The sequence below is a fragment of the Mesoplodon bidens genome (genome assembly GCF_964165515.1).
Source record: "Mesoplodon bidens genome assembly, chromosome: 1".
NCBI classification, from domain to species: Eukaryota; Metazoa; Chordata; class Mammalia; order Artiodactyla; family Ziphiidae; genus Mesoplodon; species Mesoplodon bidens.
In genome coordinates, this window is record NC_138176.1 from 94,199,210 (window position 1) to 94,215,479 (window position 16,270).

Sequence of the window (16,270 nt, forward strand, 5' to 3'; positions counted from 1 at the left end):
TGATTCTTTCCCATCAACTCATCCTTCCTGGCAAGTTTTCTTTTCCCTGAAATAGATCTCTGGAAAATCAAGAAAGAGCATGAGATGTTTCTGTTAAAATTCCAGTGATACATTGTATAGTGCTGAGACCTGAAGCAGAAAAATGAACAGCTGCAAATTTTGCCCTAAGGACATTTCAGTGCTTTGAAAACATGGAGGTGAATATTATAGCTTCTACTCAATGTTACACTTTAATATATTATTTAATTTCTAAATATGACAGTTTTCTTGTAGGGGTGGCATTGCAGGTCATCTGTCAGAATAAATGTTAACTTAACCTAAAATACTCTGAGCAATATTGGTTGAGTGAACTAGAGTAAGTCCATTAATCATTAATCATTACATTATTAAATTATTGGGCACTTGCATTCAGGAATGTTTTGTATGTTAAAGGTATATCTAGTCTTCTTTGTCCAGCTACCAGCACTTTCACTGACTCTCTGAGGAACCGATTTATTTATATAACAATTTATTTATATTTATTTGTATATATATTTATATATATATTAATATATTTATTTATATTTATTTATATACATTTATTTATTTATATTTATTTATATACCAATAGTTGATTTTGAGACCTTCAGCTTCAAGATAGACTGTTTCTTTTCCATATCAGCCTTTTAATTTGGGTGACATGGAAAAGAAGAGGAGGGAAATAGCACCAATCAGTTGCCAAGCATAAATGCTGGCCAAAGATTCTTGTGTTGCCCTGGAGTGACGTGGAACCTGATCCTGAGAAATTTGACTGTCCTCTTGTTCGCCTCTCTGAAAACAGTTTAGATGACTTAAAAAATAAATCCTTGTTTAGTTAAAACTTGTTCTAAACAACACTCTGTAGTTCTAATCTTGTGGCAACATCACATTCAGTTCTGGGTATTGCAAAAGTGAATATTCTTAACAAAACAAACAAATGATGACAATAGCAAATAAACAAAAATTCAAGAGAATTTAATGAATAGCAACTTCACTTGGAAACTTATATGAAGTACTCAGGTCCTGAAAGAATGAATGAAAAAACAAATTCCATTATTTCTGAGGTCTTATTATGGAAAGCCAGTTCTGTTATAAATCTCAAAATTCCCAACACTTCATATTTCAATTTGAAAACATACTATAGTTTAAATATATAGTGCAGTGAAATTCAAGTGTGAAACCTCCCCCTCCAGACCACCAGCCTTCTTAGCTGGAGTGAAAATAGCATATTCTCAGTTCCTGATTCATCAAAGTCCGGTTTTCAGGTGTTTTGATGATTAAATCTGGTGAGAGGCCATCAATTTTACACAAAGGTTTCTCTGTAGGGCTGCCTTGTCATACACTTCTGTAAATAGGAGTTTGGGAACTTTAAATGAAAGAGTGTGAAGTTTTCTTTGTGAGGGTTATTAACTGAGGGACTCTGGATTAATTTAGCAGCCAGGTCTGTTCTTTCAGCCATAAGCCATGCTGTCAGAGAAATTTAATTACACTTTATAAGTGGGATGCAAATGAATTGTGACACTACATCATTTCACATGAAAGGTTCATTACTTACATTAACTTGCACAATGCTTGCTCCTAAACCTAGACTCATTACAATATTCCTGGGATTTTTTTTTTAAAACATAGCTAAATACAAGTAGGGTTTTAACTTTTAATAGCCTGTTTCTTTCTTAATATTTAATACTACAAATGTTCACTTTATTAAATGATTATGAATTGAGCTACTAGATACATGAATGTATTTAAGGCTGGCAGGAAAAAAATGTTCTACCACTTGTCTGCTCAACTGCACATTCCAAGGACCAGATTATTCTTTAAAGTAACTTTATATCAGTAACTTCTTTAGCATTGATATCCATGACTTGAAACAGGAAATTTAACAAGCTTTAAAATCAGAAGTCTGAGGAATTTTATCCTTAGAGCTTAACAGATTTTTTTTCTGAGGATCAGTTGGGTGATTTGGGGTGAGGAAGTATATAAATGTAAACATAAAAGCAAGTTTCATAATGATAATTGAAAGCTTAAGTGATAGGGATACATCAGTCATGACTTATGTGACAAGGTGTTAGGACAAGTACAAACAATGCATTTGATCCTATTCTGAAGAAATAGTCAAATGGTCCTGAATTCTAAGGGGAGAGAGAGTTCATTTTAGATTCATCCCTCTATTCTCTGATATGGTAATAGAGTTTTAGGGAAAATTAGTTGTTTCTTCGTAACATAATCAGTCACATAATCAAGAGTGCTTGACAGTTGTTCTCAAGGATAGGTAGTAGTAGGGAAAACAACAATAGCAAACTTTTGTCACCTGTTATGCTCTTGGCAAAGTCCTAAACACTTTACTTGTATTAGCTCATTTAATACACACAAAAACCCCATTTTAGAAATGACGAAACTGAGGAAGTTAAGCAACTTGCCCAGAGTCGCACAGGTATGAGAGCCAGGATTCAAACCTACTCAGTCTAATTTTAAAGCTCATGCTTTTTAACCACTATGGCATACTACCCAAGTTGTACAAGAGATTTTTATATTGATTAAATATAATAGAAAAAAATGTAAGTAAATGAATGATGAGATCCAAGGAAATCATAGTAGAGAACAGATCTTTATTCTGTTAATTGAGGAACATGGTTTTTTTTTTTTAATTGAAGTACAGTTGATTTACAGTGTTGTGAAGGAACATGATATTTTAGTGCTATCATACTGTCTGTTTATTCAAGTAAATTCCTACGGGTTAGAGTCAAAGATTCATTATAAGTTAATATACCAACCACTCGATGCTGTTTCATTTTAAGGCACATGTCTGTCTTTTTCCCAATGAGTAGTTCATGGTATTTATTACAAATAGACTTTGATATCAAACTGGAACAGATTTGGAAAAGTGAAATATATTCTTCATTTGTAAAATTATAGAATAAGTTAAAATCATGTAATGCATTGAGCTGTTTCACTATAATTTTTTTTTTTTTTTTTTTTTTTTTTTTTTTGCGGTACATGGGCCTCTCACTGCTGTGGCCTCTCCCGTTGCGGAGCTCAGGTCCGGACGCGCAGGCTCAGTAGCCATGGCTCACGGGCCCAGCTGCTCCGCGGCATGTGGGATCTTCCCGGACTGGGGCACGAACCCGCTTCCCCTGCATCGGCAGGCGGACTCTCAACCACTGAGCCACGAGGGAAGCCCTCACTATAATTTAATATACTGAAATTGTAGTTTATTAACTAGTACTTTGGTGTTTGAAAGAATTATACAATTTTTAAATCCAGATTTACCTCCTCATATCATAACATGACCATTCCATCTTTTAAATGTTAGGAAATCTGCTCCGAAATCGAGGTTAATATGTATGCAATGAAATTTATATTCCCTGTTGTGCCAGTCATCAGTTTATTGCCTCTCAGCTTCAAATCCATCCTGCATTGCCTGCTCTTCAATGAAGAAGCTGGATCCTATAATCATTTCTTACTTTCAACAGGCACAGTGTTAAGCTAAGACAATAGAGGGCAGTGGAGAGACATTGTAGGAGGAAAGAGTTTCTCTTCCTGTTTCTAGTATTTTCTGTTTGTCTTTTATTTGCTTCTTCTGCATGGCTTCCAGCAATGCATGAAAGGAAGAAGCATCCAGGTGCACCCCACCCTAGCTATACTCCTAAAGCTCCCAATTTCTTGGGGAGCTTGCATTCCTGGCCCTCATCAGGTGACCATCTCATTGCCAATTCGAACAGTACGCCCCATGACCGAAATGTTCATGAAAATGCATCTGAAGTTGGAGAAGAATATTAGCATTTTAGAGGTAGAAGAAACCTTAGGAGTCATCTAGTCTAAACCTCCCTTTTTGTAGGAATCCAGAGAGGTTTATTCCATGTGTTGTCACACCTTTTATGTAGCATGTAGCACTTTTAAATCTTCCCTTTCAGGGTTTATATTTAAGTAATGATACTACTTATAATTACTTAAAACATTCAATTTGAATTGCAAAGGAGCTTTTAGTTATCTTGAATTTTAATGGGTATTTATTGACTTTCTACAAATTCTCCAAGTGTTTCATGGACTATAAGAATAAAAAAGAGACACTTATTTTCTAAGCTAAAACAAAATATAAAACCGCAATGAAGCAGTAAACCAAGATAGAATATGATAAAACCAGAAGAGTTATGCAGAAAGAGACTGGAGATCATATTTGGGGAATAAAGAATGCTTTCATGAAGATGACAGACATATTAAGAGGCCTTGAAGAATGGGTAGGGTTTGAGAGTTAGACTTGAGGAGTGGGGAGTAAGAGTATATGGATGGTTTAAAGCGTAAAGTTTCAGAGGCAGAAAAATGTTTCACATTGGGATGTAAAATGCCCTCCAGCTTGTTTTACTGTGGGCATAGGCTAGTTATGGGAGAATAGTGGGAAAAGTTGGCAAAATTACTTATTTTTGAATTCTTGTAGATCATGACACATGGTATTTCAATAAAAATCAAGAAAATGTAAGATGAAATGAGTTGAATAATGAGTTAATCATAATTATATTCATATAAATTCAAATACATTAATAAATTACATGAATTAAATAATAGACCTTTGAAAGAAACCAAATTCTTCATCTTTGGCCTCTGAAAAGAACTTTAAAAAGAGCTAAACCATTTTGGATATGACATTAATGTAAAGACTTCTCACTGAATCATATATGAAAAATTTGGTTTCATTTTTAGTAATCCTAAAATTATCTTCTCCATCATTGAATTGAATGTTAAACATTATATCCAGTAAAAACAATTTAAATGTCTTGGTTGTTTTGGTTGGTAGGGATTAGATAACCTAAACAGCTTTCAGTTATTAAAAACCTCAAAATACTACACAGAACATAACTGTTCATTTAAATGCCCACAGGTGAATTTGAAAAATCCCAACGGAGATAAATGATAAGGAAACAAAGCCCCAGCTGATGTGGCAGCTGCCTTGGGAGGTGGGAATGGGGGTGAGGGTTGGTTCCATCTCTCAGTTATCAAGAATTGTAATTTAATGGCCCTGTAGGAACAGAAAAGGGCATTTTGTATACACGAATCAGGGAGTTGAAAATGAAATAGAAGGTAGTTCCAGTTCTGACATGGGGATCTTCGTTCCTGGTGTTAAATTGTCACGGTTGGTGGGCAGTAACTGAGCCAAGATGCTGCAGAGTCTGCTGGCTCTTTGTTAGACTGCCCAGAGGACCATAAGTACTGCTTCACGCAGGCAGTTTGAAAATAAAGTTCCAGAGAAACAAAAGCTCTTTCAGACGGATAATGGAATTCCAGTGCATATAAAGTGTGGGATAGCTGATACCCTCCTGTATAGAGCCATCATGATTCTTACATTTGGTGGAACAGCATATTCCATATATCAGCTGGCTGTGGCTTCATTTCCCAAGAAGCAGGATTGATTTCAGTTTATCCTCCCAGCAATCCGTTGGTTCAACTCCATTCAGCTCTCTGTGGACCAGTATCTGATAACTGACTGAGTTCTTCTTTGGGGATCAATATTTATTGACATGTACTAACTGCCACCAGTAAAGCAGTCTTTACCATGAAAAAAAAAAGAAAATGAAATGGAAAATAAAATGGAAAACTATGGAACAGTTGCAACACTAGTGAATAAGTCAAGGGTGAACTGGAAAGATATCTACTCACTGGCACAGAGAGTCAGCTAAGCAGCTTACCTGTTTCCGCCTGAGCTGGGAGTTGGGGTAGCAGAGTTCTCTGAGAGTTTATGAATGTGGGCCCACCTTCACATTCATTATGAGAATGCATAAATAAATTTTGTCACATTCATTAAAATAGAACAATTAAAATTATGAGTTATAGCCAAATAATCTGTGTAGATAATCTCGAAAGTATAATATATGTATAGCATAAGTACAGTATGCTACTATTTTATAAAGAATAGACACATGCAAGATGACACATTGTATACAAATACAGAGTTTATAGGTAAAATTATAAGAACATGGTTGGAAATAATGGCTTTCAGATAATGGCTATTTTGAGAGAGAAAAGGAGATGAATGGAATTTTTTCTTAAATTGAGTGTGTTAAAAAATGCTTAAAGCAGAGAATTTAGGTGATACAAACAAACTTTATTAACACTTGATGAAGCAGACCATCTATATTCAGAAAACTGCAAAATGGGGTGGAAGGCAGGAAGCTGTTATGGGATAAAGAATAAAGAACAAGGAAGAGAAAAATAGAAAATATCTAATTGGCTGGAGCCACATAGTCAACCTTGTTTGGCGTGAGAAGGGAAAAGGAAATAACTATACAGCCCAGAGTTGGCTTCGTGTTTGGGGATTGGCTGACTGGCTATACTGCATTTCTGGTCAAGTGGAATATTTACAGGGACAAGAAAGTTCACCTAAGTTTCAATTTGCTCACTTGGTAGCCAAGGCAGGAACAGCTCCATCTTGGGCCTAGAAAGTTATTATAATAGGTGGTAGATGTTTATTATATCCTTACTTTTTAATATAGCTGAAATATTTCATAATATTAATTAAAACAACTAATGACAGCATCTTTTTAAATTTTTTAATTTTTTAATACTTTTTAAAAATTGAAGTACTGTTGATTTACAATGTTGTGCTAATTTCTGCTGTACAGCAAAGTGACTCAGTTATACACATATATACATTCTTTTTTTTATATTCTTTTCCATTATGGTTTATCCCAGGAGATTGGATATAGTTCCCTGTGCTATAGAGTAGGACTTTGTTTTTTATCCATTCTAAATGTAATGGTTTGCATATATTAACCCCAAACTCCCAGCATCTTAATATAATTTTAATACCAAAGAAAAAATTATCACACTGGCCTCACACAACAAATTTTCCTAATATCCTTTATGGATGTTATTTTTAAAACTATGTAAATCACAAGATTAATAGTAAATGTAAACAGAAGAAATTATAAAAGTATAGATAAAATGTTTGAATATTCTAAACAGATAATATCTTAGATTAATATCCCATGGAAATTATGATGTTTTGAAAATGAAACCACTTTTGGAGTTAGAAGGCTTTTTAGAGTTAATGTCTCTTCTTTTTTTCACTTTATTTTTTGCCAGATGATAAAGCCCTAGATGCACAAAGATTAAGTAATTTACTGAAACCACTCATTAAAGTAGTCAGAATCCAATTCTTTTGTTCCCTAATCTAAGTAGGCCTCAATACTTTAGACTTCCTTCTTGCTAGATTATATGTTTTAAAATAAAAAGAAACCTGAAACTATACTGATCGTTATCTTTAATAACACATTCTTCCTTTATATTTTTCCCCCATTTCATACATACACAGTTCTAAGTTTTAGTATGTAACAAAATCACAAAGAGCAAGCAATAACGGAAAATGCACTAGAGTGGCAGTCTTTATCTTTCAGAACTTTCATTTTGTACATCTACAGAACATAGGTAACAGTGGCTCATTAACAAGGAAATCTGGGCAGTTTGTCAAAAAGGTATCAGTGTTGCAAAGCACGCTTTGACTCAGCATTCTAGTAATCCCCACCAGCTCCCTACCTGAAAACCAAATAATAATCTGCCACTCTAAGCAGTGACCTGGAGTACAGATCTTTCTCCCCATTGGGGAAGAACATTAGGAGAAAAGGTTCTTAAATGTTTTGTTCTTGTTTCAGAACCTCAGGAAAACTGCTTGTCTGTTGGTTTTCTGAACAACTACCATAAGACTGACAATCTCACCTCCCTTGAGGGCAAGGAAAACGCACACCAGAATTTGAGGCTTGAAAAATGGCACATACATAATCATCACAGTCCCACTATCAGCCTTTAATTTGCTCCCTGCATCCTTAAATGTTTCGGAATCCTATTTTAAAATAATTTTCTCTTTTAGCAAGAGTATCTGGCTCCTCATACAATGATTTTTCCTAAAAGACTTTAGCAAGCAGATTTTGGGGAAAATGTTAGGAATTTTCTAAGCCTTTGGTTACTTTTAGACAGGCCAACTAAAAAAATCTGCCTAAATAAAAGCTGTTTGGGCATGCAATGAGGCAAACCTCCATGTGGTATAGCACTAACAAAGTGAATATCTTCAGAACTGAGAATGTTGGTGGTGGTGGGTTTTTTATTATTATTATTTTTTTTATGATCGCTCAAATGTTTATAGCCCTGTATATGCACTAAGATGAAAAATCAGTGCAACTGGAAAAAAAGACCAGTGGTTTAAAACAGTTTGGAAGAAAAGAAAGTATCCCAATAAATCACTTGTCATTCTGGATAATAGAATACTGCATCATCTTCTATCAGCTAGGATAAAGGTTAAAACACTGTACTTGCTCTCTAAGCTGTGTGATCTCACTGGCATGTTCAATACTGGGTTCCATCATTATTACCTTTTTGGTAATGGAAACACTTTTCTTTCCTGTAATTGTTTATAATTCCTGAAAACACTTAAGGAATGTCATCTGCTTTAATCAGTAATAAATTCTCTGCTGCAAGTGTTGAGAGATAGCAATAATAGGAAGAGAGAAGAAAACTTCTTTTCCCAGCAAGCATAAAATGCTGACAGAATGCTTCACAAATTATTTAAAGCATTTTGCATTAAAAAAAAAAAGGAGTTTCAAAAAGAAAGGTTGTCTTGCTCTGAAAAATGATAGGTTTAAAATGCAAGGGTATAGCATTGAAAACTTAATTGGAAAACCTTGAGCTATTCCATCTAGACCATGATCCACAGCAATCTATCACTCCGTCCCACCATTAGTCCTTCTGAAGTTTATCACCTGACTGATCACCTGTTAATCTCTTTTGCATCACTCCCATCCTCTCTGAAAATTTTTGAGGTCTTATTTAAGTACAAATTGTGCATGCACATCAGTTGTGAAGTTGAAATATGCTGCCAGGTTTACTACAAAAATATCAGTCTCCAGCTATGCCTCCTACTAATCCCTCCACCCCAGAGGAAACTCTTTCACGCCTTAGCTGATTATTTAACCCCTTTTATATTTATAGTATATTTGGTTAGATATTTGGTGAACACATGATTATAACCAAGTAAAGGCTGTTCAAAGAGCCAAGTTAATTAATAAACTATGTTTATGTTAATTTTCCTATACAATTTATGGGCTTCCTGGAAAAAAGTTGTCTTATTTATTGTTTTTGTTTTTCTCTGTACCTTTCATTAATTAAACTTCAAATTATCTGCAGTTGTCTAAATCTCCTCTCTATATGGTCAGATGTACCAGGCATTCTATCAAATTAATCTTTTTGGAGTTCTCTCTCCCAGAGCTTGCTCCAATCTGATCTATTCTCCCTCCTATCTGGGGTACAGCTGACATTCTGGGATTTATTTACCATCATGCTGGGAATCCCTTCATTTTCTCTCCTTGGTTTGATCTATTTTTTTCTGTCCCAAGCCTTCCTCATTGTTGGTTTGCTCTCTCATTTTGTAGAACACATCCACGAATAGCTTTCACAGAAAGCATATTTGTGACTTTACATGTCTAAAGATGTTTTTATTCTACCCTGAAATATAAATTAAACCTTTCAAATTTTATCAAGGTAAAGTTATATATAGAAAGTTGCATAAATCTTAAATGTATAGTTTGATGACTATATATATATATATATATATATATATATATATATATACACATAAACACACACACACACACATACACACCTGTATACACCATCTAAATGAATATATAGAACATTTTTATCAATCAAAAGGTTTCTTAGTCCCTGATCTAGTCAATACTCACTCTTTAGGAGTTACCATTATTTTGACTACTATGAATTAATTTTTCCCTTTTGATTGCTGTAGATTTACAGTAAGTCTTGATATCTGGAAGTATAAGTCCTCCAGCTTAATTCTTCAAGGTTGTCATGGCTATTCAGGGTCCTCTGCATCTTCATATAAATTTTAAAATCAGCTTGCCAATATTCACCAAAAGAAAACAAAACAAACCTTTATTGGATTGAGAAAGTTCTTTTGTATTGCTAGTTTGCTGAGAGTCTTTATCATGAATAGATGTTGAATTTTATCAATTGCTTTCTCTTAGTCTATTAATATATTTATATTATTTTTTCCTTTAGTCTATGGATGCAGTCATTTATACTGATTGTGATTACATTCAAATGTTCAACTAACCTTGCATTGTGGGAATAAACTCTACTTGGTGTTGATATCTTATCCTGTTAATATATTACTGGATTTAATTTGCTAATATTTCATTTAGGGTTATTTAATTTATGAGAAATATTGGCGTTTAACTTTTCATTTCTTGTAGTATCTTTGTCAGGGTTGGATATCAGGGTTATACTAACTTGACACTTGACTAGTAGTTTAGTTGGTTATGGAATACTAGGTTGGAAATAATTTCTTTCCATTGTCTTCTAATGTTTAATGTACTCTTGAGTAGAATTACATAATTACAGTTTACACTGTAGCCTATAGGATCTTCATACATCTCTGATATTTTAAAATTTACTACACTGTGCTTTATTGTGTATTCTTTACTGTGCTGGGAAGTAAGGCGTATTTTTAACCTCCAAACTAAGATCTTCTGGTTGTGGGAAGTTGTCATGAATTATTTTATCAACAGTGTAGTAGGCTGAATAATGCTATCTCTGGTCCCCCCCCCCAAGATGTCCATGTTCTAATCTCTGGAACGTGTAAATCTTATGGCAAAAAAATTTTTGCAGATGTGGTCAAGTTAATTATCTTGAGATAGGAATATTATCCTGGATTATCTGGGTAAGCCTGATGTAATCATAATGGTCCTTATAAGAGGTATGCAGAAGGAGTCAGAGTTAGAGAGAAGGCCATGTGATGACAAAAATGAGGTTAGAGTAATATGCTTTGAGGATGGAGGAAAGGAACTACATGGCAGGGAATATAAGTGGTTTCTACAAGCAGGAAGAGGCAAGGAAAGGAATTCTTCCCCGGAGACTTCAGAAGGAACCAGCCTTACCAACAACTTAATATTAACCCAGTGAGACTGATTTTAGTCTTCTGATCTCCAGTACAGTACTGAAAGCAAATACATTTATGTAATTTTAAGCCACCAGGTTTGTGGTAGTTTGTTATAGCAGCCATAGGAAACTAATACAAATGGTCATCTCCTCTCTCTTTTCTCTGTACTCCGTTTGTGGAACTCCTATCTTACTATAACTTTTTGACCTCACTGGCAAATTTCTTATCTCTATTTCGTCTTTTTATCTTTTGGCCCAAGTTTCTAGAATATTCTCTAAATTTCTCTTCAGACTTATCTTCTGAACTTTTCATTTCCACTGTCAAAGTTCTGATTTTCTCAGAATCTACCCCTCTTTTTGATCTCAGAATGTCCTTTCTGTTTTTTTATAATGGTATCCTGTTCTTTTTCATGGTTGCAGTATTTTATTTACTTTCTTTTTAAAAATTAATTAATTAATTAATTAATTAATTAATTTGGCTGCATTGGGTCTTAATTGCATCATGTGGGATCTTTGTTCTGGCATGCAGTATCTTTCGTTGTGGCCTATAGGCACTTTGTTGTGCAGCGTGGGCTTCTCTAGTTATGGTGTATGGGCTCTAGAGTGTGCAGGCTCAGTAGTTGTGGCACTTGGGCTTAGCTGCCCCACAGCATGTGGGATCTTAGTTCCCTGATGAGGGATCAAACCCACGTCCCCTGCATTGGAAGGTGGATTCTTTTTGTTTGTTTGTTTGTTTGTTTTTTGTGGTACGCGGGCCTCTCACTGTTGTGGCCTCTCCCCTTGCGGAGCACAGGCTCTGGACGCACAGGCTCAGCGGCCATGGCTCACGGGCCCAGCCGCTCTGTGGCATGTGGGATCTTCCCGGACCGGGGCACGAACCCGTGTCTCCTGCATTGGCAGGCGGACTCTCAACCACTGCGCCACCAGGGAAGCCCGGAAGGTGGATTCTTAACCACTGGACCACCAAGGAAGTCCCTATTTTCTACCTAAGAGTATTAATTTCCTTTGAAGTTTTATTTTTCCTGCAAAATCAGTCTCCTCCAACTTTTATTTAACTATTTCAATTTTTATATTTCATAGTAGAAGCTCTCTTTTGTTTTTGGTAATATTTATTGTCTGCTAATACTTAAGAGTTGACAACTGAAACATTAGATGGAAGCACTGAACATGTGGCAAAAGATTTCCTACAACTTTTTGAAGTATATAGTGCTCCCAGTTCTTAGTGATCCTTTTAGAATGAATTTTTAGACTAAGCTTTACTTCCAGTAGGAGGTTCTCAATCAGTAGTTGGACCTTATCTCCTACATCCATTAGTTACCAAGTCATATCAAATTTACTTTCTAAATATCTTTCACTATACTTCACTCATCCCCCACATATTGTCAGTCCTCCTGTCTATTTCAGACTTTCAACATTTATTATTATATAGACTATCACAGTAACCTAACTTGATACCTTCCTCTGCTCTCTATAAGCCTAGGATCTATTGATATAAATTAAGCATTCAACAAACATTTCCTTAGTACCTAAATCTTTGCCATGTATGGTTTGACCTGAAGGTACCACTGAGAAAAATACGTGGTTACTCTGTGTTAGTGGAAAAATTAGTTGACTGGGAAATAATGCCTTAATGGAAAATTATAAAACAACGTGCTATTGTTATGACAGGAGAAATATAGGGGACTAGAGAGCCATATAGGAGGGCAGTCTAACTTATACTTGGGGGCAATTGGAAAGACTTCCTAGAAGGTCATGTATATAGAGACCACAAAATTAGGGAATATGTTCCATAAATCAGACACAGCCCCTGCCAGGCTCTGAAGTGGTGGGCACATTTGGTGGACTGTAAGAAGTTCAATATGGCTTAAGTGGAGGGTGAGAAGAAATTGGGTTGAAGCTGGAGAAGTAATCAAGAGCCAGATAACTCAGAACCTTCTAAACCAATTTTAGGAGATTGGGAATTTCTTCTAAGAAAAGCAGGAGACAAACAGGAAACTTTGGGATTTACTTTGCATTTTAGACAAATTTATGTTTCTGTGGGGAATGGATTGAAATTGATCAAGACTGAAGAAAGAGACCAGTTGTAATAATCCAGTCAGGAGATGGTAATGGCCTGAAATAGGGTTAGGGAAGTGGAGAGTGGGAAAAGTAGTTAGCCTTGCAGGACCTTAGGAAGTAGGTTTGGGAGGATAAAAGAGTGGGAGAAGGACTTCCCTGGTGGTGCAGTGGTTAAGAACCCTCCTGCCAAGGCAGGGGACACAGATTCAAGCCCTGGTCCCGGAAGATCCCACATGCCGTGGAGCAACTAAGCTCGTGTGCCACAACTACTGAGCCTGAATGCCACAACTACTGAAGCTCGCGCACCTAGAGCCCATGCTCCGCAACAAGAGAAGCCACCAAAATGAAAAGCCCGCTCACCGCAACAAAGAGTAGCCCCCACTCTCCGCAACTAGAGAAAGCCCGCGCGCAACAACAGAGACCCAACACAGCCAAAATTAAATAAATTTATTAAAAATAAAAAGAGTGGGAGGAATTAAGAAACATAGAAATGGCAGCTTTGAAGGAATGGTTCATCAATGAGTTAAATTTTGATCATGTTGAGTTTGAGGTGTCTACGGGACATCTAGGTGAAATTATGCAGAAATCCGATCATGTATTCTCAGGCATAAACACACTCCATAGTTCCCTACTGTGTTCAACATAAGACCAAATCCCTTTGCATGGTACACAGAGTCCCTTACATTCTCACCCCGGCACGTCTGTCTGGCTTCATCCCTTAATAACAACTCTTAACTTCTTCAGCTACTTATTCACACCCTTTCGTGTCTCCTTGTCTTTAAACATACTGTTGCACATTTGACCCACACCACATAAGTACTTTTGTGAAGCTGAGCTTCGTCATTTTCTGCAACACATATTCCTCACACCAAGTATTTGAGTACTGTATCCTTAACTGAAGATTGCGGGGGCTACGGGATAGATTGTATTGCACAGTACACAGGCTTCTGCCCTCTCATTGCTCACTCCCTCTTCTATCACCTCCTAGATCTGTGCTGTCAGGTGCTCTAGCCACTGATCACCTGCGGTGGCTCTAGAGCATTTGAAATGTAGCTAGTTTTAGATCAGATGTGCTGTAAGTGTAAAATACAAGTCAGATTTTGATGACTTTGAAAAAAGAACACAAAATATATTGGTAATAATTTTTTAATTATTAAAGTGACAATGTTTTGGATATATTGAGTTAAATAAAATATACTATTAAAATTAATTTCCCCTTTTTCTTGTTTTATTTTTTAAAAAATGTGACCATCAGAATCTTTAAAATTATATATGTGGCTCACATTATATTTCTACTGGACTGTGCTGTCCTAGACCTCTCTCCTAGATTGTCAAAATCTTCTTCCTTTATTATGCAAAGCAATTGAACTCTTGAGGTTCTGTTTAAACTTGCCTACACAATCCCATCAAGGACTTTTATTTCATTGGCACTCCTTAGGAAGAAGTTGTTATTATTTATAGCAAAAACAAAAGATTCAAAACCCCAAACATTCAAATGTCTACTTTGGTACTCACTACGTTGTAGTGTGATTATTTAAATTTTTTCTTTTTCCCCCACTAGGTTGTAAACAAAGAGCGTGTCTTATTCATCTTTCCCTCCCCAATGCTGTTGGAAACACATAGTAGGTACTAAGAAATGTTTGTTAAACGACAGGATTGAGTTCTTTATTATCTGAAAAGAAAATATTAGCTGAATTTAATAAGTACATTCATGGAAATCGGTTTGTGTAAATTAAGAATAGTGATAAACACATCTTGATGCGATTATATCTCTCCATTTTCCCTCGACCTTACAGATTGATCCAGCAGTGATCACTTTAAGCTGTTCATTGCATCTTTGTCACAAAGTCTGTTCTAATATCTTTCTCCTCTAGACATGTAAGTAGAAGTAGAGAAGGAATTTAAATCAATAAAGCTAACAAATAAATAACAAGCTGGAGAAGTGGTACGTGTCACTTAAGAACATGTGAGGTGAAGGGCATATTGACAGTTTCTGGTAACTAAGTAGATTGAGTATTGCTAGCAGAAGTCATTATGAAATGAACACTTACTTGAAATTGTGTTTTCATAAGGTTGTCATAGCAAGCAGGTATTATATATATACCACTACAGCATTGTCCTTGAACCTGTTAGGCCAGGGTTTTAGAGCTTACTGTAATTACTGACTGCAACTATGCCTTTAATGCATATTTTAAAGTTTGAAATGCACTTGCTGACTTCACACAACAGTAGTCCCCTAATGACAGAAACTTTGCCTGTACTTCAGAAGAAAATTTCAAGAGAGACCAAGCATAAAGTGGTATGGTGAAAAATGATAATACAAATTGAGCCAGATTTCTCCAGTGGTTTAGGTACACCTTGACTTTAAATTTAAAACTTGGGAGTTGCATTCACTTTTAAAGGCCATGCATTCAGTACTCCCAAGAGGTATCTCATGATTTCTGTATGTGGGAGACTCTAGGTTCTAAGAGAATACATATGAATAAGAAGAGTGAGACAAATATTTGTTTATATCTTTGACAATTAATGTATTAATGTTATCCTGAAACCCTCTGGTGTGTATATCTTTCTTCCAGAACACAGGGTACATGCTTAGCACGCAGTAGCCATGCAGCAGGTAAATGGATGATATGATGTGCCTGGGAATCACTGTAGTCCACAGCACAGAAAGCTGCAGGAGTGCCAGACATGTGTTACCTGTAATGGCTACATTTTCTCTTCCTGAAACTTGGTCTCCAAGAGGAACAGACCCATCTTAAGTTATGGCACCCCCCACCTCCCAAACCCCCATCAGTGTTCGGGTAGTATTTTGCACACTTAAAAAAATTGAGGTAACATTGGTTTATATTATATAAGTTTAATGTGTACAATATTATAAATCTATTTCCGCATACACTACAACGTGCTCAACTCCAAAAATCTAGTTTCCATCCGTCACCATACATGGACCCCCTTTACCCATTTTGTCTTCCCCCCACCACCTTTCCCCTTTGGAAACCACCAGTCTGTTACCCATAGGTAAGTGTTTGTTTTTGTTTTGTTTTGTTTGCTTGTTTATCTATTTTTTAATATTCTGCATATGAGTGAAATCATATGGTATTTTTTCCCTGTCTGATTTATTTCACTTAGCATAATACCCTCAAGGTCCATCCATGTTGTTGAAAATGGCCAGGTTTCATCATTTTTAATGGCTGAGTACTATTCCATTGCATATATATACCACATATTCTTTATTACTTCATTCATCAATGGGCAT

General features: G+C 35.9%; 1 pseudogene across 1 annotated transcript; it reads left to right on the forward strand.

Annotated features, from left to right (window-relative positions):
- Nucleotides 1-5,171: 5,171 nt before the first annotated feature.
- On the forward strand, nt 5,172-5,473 carry LOC308615499 (cytochrome c oxidase subunit 7A2, mitochondrial-like; annotated as a pseudogene). Its single transcript has one exon. The product of its transcript is annotated as a cytochrome c oxidase subunit 7A2, mitochondrial-like (transcript).
- Nucleotides 5,474-16,270: the final 10,797 nt, after the last annotated feature.